Source organism: Saimiri boliviensis, chromosome 4, assembly GCF_048565385.1.
Source record: "Saimiri boliviensis isolate mSaiBol1 chromosome 4, mSaiBol1.pri, whole genome shotgun sequence".
NCBI lineage: Eukaryota > Metazoa > Chordata > Mammalia > Primates > Cebidae > Saimiri > Saimiri boliviensis.
Window position 1 is genome coordinate 133,754,991 of NC_133452.1, and position 12,854 is coordinate 133,767,844.

General features: G+C 44.2%; 2 pseudogenes; one reads left to right on the forward strand and one right to left on the reverse strand.

Moving 5' to 3' along the window:
• Nucleotides 1–5,860: 5,860 nt before the first annotated feature.
• LOC101044610 (large ribosomal subunit protein uL6 pseudogene) lies at nt 5,861–6,535 on the reverse strand (annotated as a pseudogene).
• A 4,237-nt stretch (nt 6,536–10,772) lies between these two features.
• On the forward strand, nt 10,773–11,254 carry LOC120363251 (small ribosomal subunit protein eS12-like; annotated as a pseudogene).
• The last annotated feature ends 1,600 nt before the right edge of the window (nt 11,255–12,854 follow it).

Here is a 12,854-nt window from a genome sequence, read left to right on the forward strand (position 1 = left end):
CGCGGGCAGAGGTCCTGTTAACCAAGGAGCAAAGGAAAGTATGTTTAAAGAAGCTTCGAAAAAGAAAAAAAAGGCTGAGGTGTTTGCCCATATATTCCTTTAGGCTTATCTCCGTTGGTTCCAGTGAGGACATAACCCCTGGAATTCACTCCAGTGCAAAGTTTAAATACTAGCAGCATGTGAATGTTTGAAGGTTTCCCAAAATGTGATAGAAAAGAGAAGTGGTCCCAGCTGAGAGGAAAATCCACCTGTCTTCCTTCTGGGGCTCTTTAGCCTCACTGATAGAAAAGGAAAAGGGGCCCAAGTTAAGCTTACTTTGAGGGTTCATGATGTCCACAGATGCTCAGGGGACTTCTCTGCTGCAGGAGGTGGGGGGAGAACATTGGAATCATTTCCTTAAAATGTGGAGAGAAAGGAGAAAAATCAGAATTCTGTTTGGACCTCTGTTTCTTGCACTGCTTCTCTTCGCTTGCTTTTATCTTTTTCCACCTGAAGAGTTTCATTGGGCATTTGGGAGAGTCTAGGGTTGGGGATGAAGAGTTAACTGGGAGCCGAGCCGGACAGGCAGCTGAGGAGGGGGGATTTTTATGCTGAAGACTTGGCAGGAGGCAACTCTGACATCCCCACTGGGCTAGACTGTAAAACCTCTTCCCAGGCCTCTTCTCACGTGCTGACTCCATAGTGTAATAGCAACAGGAAAATAACTGAGGGACCTGCAGATCAGGATGAATAGGGCCCCAACACCAGTGCCTGAGGCTGAGGTTAGAACTGACTGCAAAGACACAGGAAACCAAGGGCCCAGTCTCCCATTCTGAAATACCCTTGTCTTCACACCCTCTTGTCTGGGTCACGTCTCTATTATGTGAACGCTTGATCTTGGAGGTCTGGGGCTTTGGCAGCTTCCATAGCTGATGAGTCTCTTGATGGAGAAAAACCAGAGCTGCTCTCATCCATGCTGGAATTTCATTTAGAAGTCAACTTCCAAGCTTCCCTTTTTCCAGACCAGATTCTAGTCCTGGTTCTGGAACAAGGTAACTGTGTGGTCTAGGATGGTTCAATTATCTGGGTCTTGTTCATTTATTATAATCATTGATGCAGTCAACAAAAATTGGTTGAAAACATATGCCATGGCCGGGCATGTTGGCTTACGCCTGTAATCCCAGCACTTTGGGAGGCCCAGGTCAGCAGATCGCTTGAGGTTGGGAGTTCGAGACCAGCCAGGCCAGCATGGTGAAACCCCATTTTTACTTAAAAAAAAAAAAATACAAGTATTAACTGGGTTTGGTGGCACATTCCTGTAATCTCAGTTACTTGGGAAGCTGAGGCAGGAGAATTGCTTGAACCCCGGAGGCAGAGGTTGCAGTGAGCAGAGATTGTGCCATTGCACTCCAGCCTGGGTGTAACGGAGCAGGACTCCCTCTCAAACAAACAAAAAAACAACATGCCAGACATGTCTCCCTGAGTTCTGCAACAATAACCAAAATTTAATGGCAAGATCTTACCCTCAAGGAATAGAGGGTAGGAATAGAATAATATAATAGTTCTATAGCAGTGTGTAAACTATAAAAGCATTATTTTATGTATATCTATTCAACTGTCAAAACTAAATAAGGTGGTTAGTACCATAATTATCCCAAGGATTCATTCACTCATAGAACATTTGTTGAGCAATTACTATCTGCCATTACTTCCAAGTGGTAAGTGAGATAGAAATGGTTCTTTGTGGAACTCACAGTTTATTGGAGAATAGAAACAATTATAAAAATAAGTGTGATAAGTTCTGGGAGAAGGTTGGTACAGGATCCTGTGGGGTAGTGGTGGCTCCATATAGGAGGGATCTTGGGATTCTGATCAGGGAGAAGTGGGGAACAGGGCTAGAAGCTGCATTAGTAAATCAAGTTATGTCAGACTGCCAAAAAAAAAAAAAAAACAAACAAAAAACTAATAATAATCAGTAGTCTATGGTGAAGAATTGCTACAGGAACAGCCAGTAGGCACAGTTAAGCTGGTCTTGGTGAATCAGGGGAATCTTCCTAGAGGAACAGATGTCCATGCTGAGGCCTAAAGACTGGGCAGGAGGCCAGACGCGGTGGCTCACGCCTGTAATCCCAGCACTTTGGGAGGCAGAGGTAGGTGGATCACCTGAGGTCGGGAGTTCGAGACCAGCCTGACCAACATGGAGAAACCCCACTTAAAAAAAAAAAAAAAAAAGACTGGGCAGGAGTTAGCCAGACAGAGAGGGGAATAGCATTCCAGGCAGAGGAGACAGCAAAGGTCAAGGAATATGACAACTTGGAAGATTGTAACTTGTTCAGGGGCAGTGGGTGCGAAGGAGAAATGAGGAAAGGTGAAGCTGGAGAGGTGGGCTTGGTCCAGCTCTTGCTGGGCCTTGTCAGCTGTGTTAAAGATTAGACTTTATCCAGAGGGACACCGAAGTTTAAGCCTAAGACTGAAAAGGTGAGAATTGTGCCTTAGAAAGATCTGTAGTTGCAGTTTGGAGACTGGTTTGGAAAAGGGAGAAATCAGAGGCTTTTGCAGCCATCACAGGGAGAGAGAATGGACACCAGAATTAGAGTAATGGAAGATGGAAAGAAGAGAAATCGTTTTATGGGTTGCTTAGGAGTTAGAATTGGGATTCTATCTTGGGATTGTTTCGCTGTGTAGGGGAGAGGGACAAGTCAAGAGTATACATCCTGTTTCTCACTTGGCAACCGGGTGGGTCATGGGTTTGTTTCCTGAGACAGTTGTCTATAGCCATACCACCGTGAGCACCCTAGATCTCATCTGAGACAGTTTATGCAAATAGAGTTTGGGGAAAGAGAGGTCGTGGCTGGAGACAGAGATTTGGGCATCATCAACATATAGGTGTGGGGAGCAGAGAAGGCTGAGGAAGAAAGCAGGAAACAAAGGGGAGAGCAGGGAAAGGAGCCAGTGAGACAGGAAAAACCTAGTAACAGGCCGGGCGCGGTGGCTCAAGCCTGTAATCCCAGCACTTTGGGAGGCCGAGGCGGGTGGATCACGAGGTCGAGAGATCGAGACCATCCTGGTCAACATGGTGAAACCCCGTCTCTACTAAAAATATAAAAAAATTAGCTGGGCATGGTGGCACGTGCCTGTAATTCCAGCTACTCAGGAGGCTGAGGCAGGAGAATTGCCTGAACCCAGGAGGTTGCGGTGAGCCGAGATCGCGCCATTGCACTCCAGCCTGGGTAACAAGAGTGAAACTCCGTCTCAAAAAAACAAAACAAAACAAAACAAAACAAAAACCTAGTAACATGGTGGGATGAAGCTAGAGGAGGAAGGAAGGAAGGGCCGTGTGGCATACTGCTGATGTAAGGTGGTGGCGTGCAGAATGAAGACTATCCACCAGCAACGAGAGGGGCCTCCATGCTGTTGGTGGGAGCAGTTTCTTTGGAGAGGTAGAATCAGAGGCCCCAGATGTCAGAGGGCTAAGGAATAATTTGGAGGAAAAGGGTAAAGCCAGTGGAGTCGAGGAGAGAATTTTCAAGTTGTTTGGCCGTGATTGCAATCAAAGAAAAAAGTGGAAGGAGCAGAGTATAGGCAATTGAGGAACTTTTTGAGTTTGGAGCCTGTTAACATGATGTCAAGAAGAAAGAGCAAGTGGAGGGGAAGGGTGAGAATGCAGGAAGGTGGGGCTTAGTGCCGGAACAAGCCTTGGGGACCTGTGGGCGCAGTACTGAGAATCCCGGTGAGGGGAGTGCCCTCAGGCGGGCGCCGGTGGCGTCTGTCATTATAGGAGGGAACAGCGCTGACATTCAGCTGGCTCGCACTGGTACGGCTCAACCAGTTGTTAAAACACATCTGTTCCAGTGTCCGTAGTATACGAGTAACTGCAAAAAGCAGTAAAAATTATGAATTCTAATACAAACTCAGTTCAAGCTAATTAAGAGATGGCAACAGCCATTGGTAAATGGACTTCTCGCGGCATTTGGAAACTTTGCAGCGCCATCTGCCGGTGTCGCCTCATCACTGCAGGCTGAGAGGCTGCTTTGCCCCTTCATCATGAAGCACTCTGAAATTGTCTGTTTAAATTCCCTTGGAATCATGGAGTTGCTACTGCTTTTAAATAGTTTAGCTTCTACTTTGATTTCATTGTTAGTGCATTGTCGTTCTTGTAGCAAGTTTCAATGTTTTAATATTTACAAATTCTATAATTTTTAATATTAAAGCCAAACTTGAATGAAGAGTCAATAGTTTGGAGTTACGTTTCTTTACGTGCCTTTGAAATACCACAAATGAGAATCTTTCGATTCCTCAGGAGAACGAAGAAGAAATATTGGCTGGGCCCAGTGGCTCATGCCTGTAATCCCAGTACTTTGGGAGGCCGAGGTGGGTGGATCACGAGATCAAGAGATGGAGACCATCCTGGCTAGCACGGTGAAACCCCATCTCTACTAAAAATTCAAAAAATTAGCCGGGCATGGTAGAACGTGCCTGTTGTCCCAGCTACTTGGGAGGCTGAGGCAGGAGAATCACTTGAACCCAGGAGTTGGAGGTTGCAGTGAGCTGAGATCAGGCCACTGCACTCCAGCCTGGAGGACAGAGCGAGACTCTGTCTCAAAAAAAGAAGAAGAAATTTTTTTTTTTTTTTTTTTTTTTTTGAGACAGAGTTTCGCTCTTGTTACCCAGGCTGGAGTGCAATGGCGCGATCTCGGCTCACCGCAACCTCCGCCTCCTGGGTTCAGGCAATTCTCCTGCCTCAGCCTCCTGAGTAGCTGGGATTACAGGCATGTGCCACCATGCCCAGCTAATTTTTTGTATTTTTAGTAGAGACGGGGTTTCACCATGTTGACCGGGATGGTCTCGATCTCTCGACCTCGTGATCCACCCGCCTCGGCCTCCCAAAGTGCTGGGATTACAGGCTTGAGCCACCGCGCGCCCGGCCGAAGAAGAAATATTAATGAGCTGCAGTGCAGCCTGGAATGTTAGATTCTGTTACTGTGTAAATATCAGAATTATATGGAAATTGTTTCCAACTTTTTGTTTTGAAAAATTTCTAACATAGAAAAAACAATAAACACCCAGATACTCAATGATTCAACAAATTCTACATTTTGCCATATTTGCTTTACCAGTTTTCATCAGCTTCTGTATTCATCAATTTTTCTATCTATCCACTTTTTTGTTGTTATCTTTTGTTTTTTTAAAGTTTAATCTTTAATTGTAAATTGGCAGAATATAGTTGTATATATGTATGGGGTACAAAGTAATGTTATGATTCATGAATACACCACAGGATGATTAAATCAAGCTAATTAAAATCTATCACTTTTAAATACTTTTTTTGTGGTGAGAATGTTTGAAATTTACTCTCTACATTCAGATAGTGGAGGGAAAACATTTAAAAGTGTAAAAAAGAAAATTACTCTCAACACTTTTGAAATGTACAGGGTTTACTATATTCACTTTGCTGTACAATATATCTCAAAGAAAAGCTTATTGTTCAAGTCTAATGAAGCTTGGTACCCTTAACCATCATATCTCCATTTCCTCCAGGCCAGTCTCTGGTAACCACTATTCTACTCTCTCCTTCTTTGAGTTTTGCGATAACACACAGTATTTGTCTTTCCATGCCTGGCTTATTTCACTTAGTGTAATGTTCTCCAATTCCATTAACACTGTCTTAAGTGACAAAATTTTTTTTAAAGGCTGAACAGCATCCCACAGTATATATATGCCATATTTTCTTTATCCATTCACCTGCTGATGAACACTCGGTTTGACTATATAACTTGACTGTTGTTGTTGTTGTTTTTTCCAAATGAATAGGTCTTTTATTGCATCATTGAAGTATCACAAGTAGGTCTTAGCTATCATAGGCATCTTGTTTCTGTAGCTGGACAACTTTAAGGTCTTACTCATCAGCCTGCTGAACAGTTCCTTTTTCAGAGACATAGATACCATCCAAAAATTTCCGGATATCCTTGTTTTTAACTGTTGTAGCTTGCTGAATCAAAGCCGCTGAATTTGAAACAAGCTCAATGTCATTTCCTTCAAGGATTAATTCATCTTTCTGGGCTTGAGATACTGAACAAGCAACACCTGGTCTCATTTGAACCCTGCGGATGTATTTTTCACCCAAGAAATTTCGGATTTCAACAAGAGACCCATTCTCCTGGATAACGACATTGATGGGGAAGTGAGCATACACAGACCTCATCTTGTAACGGAAGCCCAGCGTAACACCCTTCATCATGTTCTGTACATGACTACAAATAGTCAGAACGGTAGCCAGTTCCTTTTGGTTACCCCACCATTTGTCAACCCGGAGCCTCTTTTTTTTCTTTCCAAGAAGACTGAGTTCTACATTGATGTGATTGAAGTCCCTCCGCAGGGTTCCTCTGGGGCCCTTCACGATTACTGTGCGTCCTTTCAGAGTAATGTCGACATTTTCTGGAATGTTGACAGTCTGATTGCTGAGAATGGTCTTCAGTCTCGCAGTAAACGCAGCAAAGAAGCGACTGTTGTTAATAGTGCTGCAGTGAACATGGGAGTGCAGGTATCTCTTCAACATACTGATTTTAAATCTCTTTAGTAAATACCCAGAAGTCAGAATGCTGGATCATATGGTAATTCTTTTTTTAGTTTTTTTTTTTTTTTTTTTTTTTTTTTTTTTTTTTTTTTAGACGGAGTTTCACTCTTGTTACCCAGGCTGGAGTGCAATGGAGCAATCTTGGCTCACCGCAACCTCCACCTCCTGGGTTCAGGCAATTCTCCTGCCTCAACCTCCTGAGTAGCTGGGATTACAGGCACACGCCACCATGCACAGCGAATGTTTTGTATTTTTAGTAGAGACGGGGTTTCACCATGTTGGCCAGGTTGGTCTTGATCTCTTGACCTTGTGATCCACCTGCCTCGGCCTCCCAAAGTGCTGGGATTACAGGCTTGAGCTACCGCGCCCGGCCTTTTTTAGTTTTTTGAGGAACCTCCATACAGTTTCCCATAATAGCTGTACTAATGTACATTTCTGCAAATAGTATACAAGGGTTCTCTTTTCTCAACCATTTAAACTTTTTTTTTTTTTTTTTTTTTTTTTTTTTTTTTTTAAGATGAGTCTTGTTCTGTCACCCAGACTGGAGTGCAGTGGTGCAATCTCCACCTCCGCCTCCTGGGTTCCAGTGATTCTCCTGCCTCAGCCTTCTGAGTAGCTGGGACTACAGGTGTGTGCCACCATGCCTAGCTAATTTTTGTATATTTAGTAGAGATGGGGTCTCACCATGTTGGCCAGGCTGGTCTCAAACCCCTGACCTCAGGTGACCTGCCTGCCTTGGCCTCCCAAAGTGCTGGGATTACAGGCGTGAACCACTGCACCCGGCCCTGAACTATTTGAAAGTTACATACATCAGCCACACATGGTGGCTCATGCCTGTAATTCCAGTACTTTGGGAGGCAAAGGTGGGCATATCACTTGAGGCCAGGAGTTTGAGACCATTATGGCTAATGTGGCGAAACCCCATCACTACTAAAAACACAAAAATTAGCCAGGCATGGTGGTACATGCCTGTGATCCCAGTTACTCAGAAGACTAAGGTGGGAGAATTGCTTGAACCTGAAAGGCAGAGGTTGCAGTGAGCTGTGATTGTGCCGTTGCACTCTGGCCTGGGTGACAAAGCGAGACTCCATCTAAAAAAAAAAAAAACCACAAAAAACAAAAGAAAGTTGCAAACATCATGACCATTCACCCCTAAATACTTCACATACATCTCTTACACAATCACAATAGAATTATCATGTTTAATGAGTTAATAATTTTGAATATCATCTAGCATTAAACTCCTCCATTTTGAATGCCTTTTATAGCATTTAATTTTTCCTAGCTTTATTTAAGTATAATTACCAAATAAAAATTGTATATATTTATGGTGTATAGCATGTTTTAATATATAGCTTTTAAAAAACTCCCTGCCGGGCACGGTGGCTCAAGCCTGTAATCCCAGCACTTTGGGAGGCCGAGGCGGGTGGATCACGAGGTCGAGAGATCGAGACCATCCCGGTCAACATGGTGAAACCCCGTCTCTACTAAAAATACAAAAAACTAGCTGGGCGTGGTGGCGCGTGCCTGTAATCCCAGCTACTTAGGAGGCTGAGGCAGGAGAATTGCCTGAACCCAGGAGGCGGAGGTTGTGGTGAGCCGAGATCGAGCCATTGCACTCCAGCCTGGGTAACAAGAGCGAAACTCCGTCTCAAAAAAAAATAAAAAATAAAAATAAATAAATAAATAAAAAACTCCCAAAACAGGAATGAATCAAGTTTCAACATTGTATTTTTTGTGTCCTTTCTCGACTCTTTTTAATGTACAATCATCCAGTTTCTTTCTTCTTGGCAATGGATCGTTAAGGAGACTAGGGCAGTTGTCTTTTAGACTGTTCAACGTTCTAGATTTGTCTTACTGTTTCTTTGATGTCACTTAATGTGTTCATCTATCTCCCTGTATTTTGTGGGGTTTTCCCCCCAATTTCTTGGTTAGATTTCAGGTTACCCAATCTTGGGACTAATTCTTCAAACATGCTATATATGTCACATTGCCTCCCATCAGAAGGTGTATAGTATGAAGTCATCTCACAAGCAGTGATGCTAAGTATGATTGCTTGGTTAAGGTGGACGCTGTCAGATCTTTTTTATAAAGGTTATGTTTTCCTCTTTGCAATTAGCAAGTCATCTGCATGGTTCTTTGACACTGTGTGTATATGCTAAATAATTTATCTTCATTATCACCATCTATAGTGATTTTTGCTTAAATTGGTTATTTCATCAGAAGTTACAAAGGGTGCTTTTCCAATTCTCCCACTTGTACATTTATAAGGGCATAATTACCTAAGAAGGAGTTTTCCCTCACCAACTTGGAAAAGTAGGGCCCTTCTTGAATTCCTGACCTCAGGTGATCCGCCCACCTTGGCCTCCCAAAGTGCTGGGATTATTACAGGTGTGAGCCACAGTGCCCAGCCCAAGTAGGGTCCTTCTAAAAGGCAAGGTAAATGCTTATTTCCCTTTACCAATTTTCAGAATAAGGTGTTGGTATGATATTAATCTACAAAAGTAGGAAATTTATTTTTTCTTTTCTTTTTTTTTTTTTTTTGAGACGGAGATTCGCTCTTGTTACCCAGGCTGGAGTGCAATGGCGCGATCTTGGCTCACCGCAACCTCCGCCTCCTGGGCTCAGGCAATTCTCCTGCCTCAGCCTCCTAAGTAGCTGGGATTACAGGCATGCGCCACCACGCCCAGCTAGTTTTTTTTTTTTTTTTTTTTTGTATTTTTAGTAGAGACAGGGTTTCACTATGTTGACCAGGATGGTCTCGATCTCTTGACCTCGTGATCCACCCGCCTCGGCCTCCCAAAGTGCTGGGATTACAGGCTTGGGCCACCGCGCCCGGCCTATTTTTTCTTTTTTTTTAAACTATAGATTCAGAGTTTTTATCCATTCAATATTTCTTTCATTTTTTGAGACAGGATCACATTCTGTTGCCCAGGCTGGAGTGCAGTGGCACAATTACCACTCACTGTAGCCACAACATGCTGGGCTCAAGTGATCCACCTCAGTCTCCTGAGTAGCTGGGAACACAGGTGCATGCCACCACACCCAGATAATTATTTTTTTTGAGACAGAGTCTCGCCCTGTCACCCAGGCTGGAGTGAAATGGTGCAATCTCGGCTCACTGCAACCTCCGCCTCCCAGGTTCAAGTGATTTTCCTGCCTCAGCCTCCCAAGTAGCTGTGATTATAGGCGCCTGCCCTCACACCTGGCTAATTTTTTTTTATCTTTAGTAGAGATAGAGTTTCACCATGTTGGCAAGGCTAGCCTTGAACTCCTGACCTCAGGTGATCCACCCACCTCGGTCTTTCAAATTGCTGGGATTACAGGTGTGAGCCACCGTGCCTAGCCAGGTAAGTTTTGTGTTTTATATAGAGATGGGGTTTTGCCAAGTTGCCTGGGCTCAAGCGATCTGCCTGCCTTGGCCTCCCAAAGTGCTAGGACTACAGGTATGAGCCACTATGCCTGGCCTCCATGTAATATTTCACAATTGATTGTAGTTATTATTCTTTTTGTGCTCGAACTGGACCTTACGTGTTCAGTGGGAGCCCTTTTAAGCTAACACCTACATCCTTTCTGACATGTCCCAAAAGTTCTGTGAGCACTTGCTTGCTTTTGACACAAGTTGCCCCAGGCTCAATTTTTACTTTCCCAGCTCCAGATGTGGACTCAGCCATTTTCCTTTTCTTTTTTTGAGACAGAGTCTTTGCTCTGTCACCCAGGTCGAAGTGCAGTGATGTCATCTCAGCTCACTGCAACCTCTGCTTCTTAGGTTCAAGCAATCAGGCCCACCTCAGCCTCCCGAGTAACTGGGACTACAGGCATTGCCACTATGCCTGGCTAATTTTTGTATTTTTAGTAGAGATGGGGTTTCACTATGTCGGCCAGGCTGGTTTTGAACTCTTGGCCTCAAGTGATCTGTCTGCCTTGGCCTCCAAAATTGCTGGGATTACAGGCATGAACCACTACACCTGGCCATCAGCCATCTTAATAAAGAACATTGATTTGTTTTAGTCTTTAGTAATTACTTTTGGGCTGAAGCAGTCCTCCCAGCTCAGCCTCCCAGAGTGCGGGGATTACAGACGTGAGCCACCGCACCTGGACCGTCCTACTGGGCCCAGCCAGACCCATTCTTTTGTTGGGCTGATGACTTCAGTGCCGGGAGAGCTCATTGCTACAGAGGTATCATTGCTTTAAGTCACATTTAGGGTTTAAAAAAATCATGGCTCTTTCCCTGCCGCTGATGGGTCGTGTGAAGGCTGAGGCTTGGGTGCGTTCAAGATTCGGCTTCACCTGTAACCCACCGCCATGGTCGAGGAAGGTATTGCTGCTGGAGATGTCATGGACGTTAATACTGCTTTACAAGAGGCGCTGAAGATGGCCCTCATCCACAATGGCCAGCACGTGGAATTTGAGAAGCTGCCAAAGCCTTAGAAAAGCGCCAAGCCCATCTTTGTGTGCTTGCATCCAACTGTGACGAGCCTATAAATATCAAGTTGGTGGAGGCCCTTTGTGCTGAACACCAAATCAACCTAATTAAGGGTGATGACAACAAGAAACTCGGGGAGTGGGTCAGCCTCTGTAAAACTGACAGAGCGGGAAACCCATACAGTGGCTGGTTGCAGGTGTGTAGCAGTTAAGGGCTACAGCAAGGAGTCTCAGGCCAAGGACGTCATCGAAGAGTATTTCAAACACAAGAAATGAAGAGATCAATCTTTGGCTCACAAAAAAAAATATATGAATACCAATTCATATTGGTACTTCCAATTTAAATTGTACATTATAGATTTTTTTCTTCTTCCTTGATTTTGTATTTGTATATCTTTTATCAGGGCAACTGAAAGTCTTGGTTCTTCTTTTTACTTTTATTTTTATATTTTTTTAATTTAATAAGACAGGGTTTCACCATGTTGGTCAGGCTGGTCTTGAACTCCCAACCTCAGGTGATCCACCCGCCTTGGCCTCCAAAGTGCTTGGATTACAGGCATGAGCCACCACGCCCAGCCAAGTCTTGGTTCTTCACACTCTTAATATATTTACTTATTTGTCTATCCTACAATATACATAAAATCTTTCCAAAATTGTAATGGGCTGGGCGCGGTGGCTCACACCTGTAACCCAGTAGTTCCAGACCAGCCTGGCCAACATGGTGAAACCCTGTCTCTAATCAAAATACAAAAATTAGCCAGGTGTGGTGGTGGGCATCTCTAATCCCAGCTACTAGGGAGGCTGAAGTGGGTGGATTGCTTGAGCCCAGGAGATCCAATAGGTTGAAGTCCTGAATAGAACAAAAGGCTATTCTCCCTTTTGTTCTAGTCAGAACTTTTCAGTGCACCATCTTTGGACTTGAACTTCAATTCTTTCCTATGTCTCCAGCCTGTCGGGCTCTCTTATCAGACTTTGGACTCAACAATCCTCCAAAATTTTGTGAGCCAATTTCTAAAAATAAATCACACACTCTCTCTCTCTGCAAGTATGTATGTATATTACATTTCTCTGGAGAACCCTCATTCACAAAGCAAAAATGCCCTCTATGGCGGAGTACAGTGGCTCACACCTGTAATCCCAGCACTTTGGGAGGCTGAGGTGGGTGGATCACCTGAGGTCAGGAGTTCAAGACCAGCCAGGTCAACATGGTGAAATCCTGTCTCTACTGAAAAACGAAACAAAAAAAACCCACAAAAATTGGCTGGGTGTGGTGGTGGATGCCTATAATCCCAGCTACTCGGGAGGCTGAGACAGGAGAACCGCTTGAACCCAGGGGGCTGGAGGGTGCAGTGAGTCAAAATTGTGCCACTTCACTTCAGCCTGGGTGAAAGAGTGAAACTCTATCTTAAAAAGAAAACCAAAAACAAAAATGCCCCCAATCACATCCAGAGATAACCATTGTTAAGTGTTTTTTTCCTTATTCCTGTATTCTCTCCCCACTTTTTCTTTTTTATATATCAGTGAAGATGGGTGGAGGGGAAGATTGAAAAAAAAGATTCTTCCAGGGCCGGGCACGGTGGCTCATGCCTATAATTCCGGCACTTTGGGAGGCCGAGGCGGGTGGATCACGAGATCAAGATATCGAGACCATCCTGGTCAACATGGTGAAAACCCGTCTTTACTAAAAATACAAAAATTAGCTGGGCATGGTTGCGCACGCTTGTAGTCCCAGCTACTCGGAAGGCTGAGGCAGGAGAATTGCTTGAATACAGGAGGCGGAAGTTGTGGTGAGCCAAGATCGTGCCATTGCACTCCAGCCTGGGTAACAAGAGTGAAACTCTGTCTCAAAAAAAAAAAAAAAAAAAAGAAAGAAAGA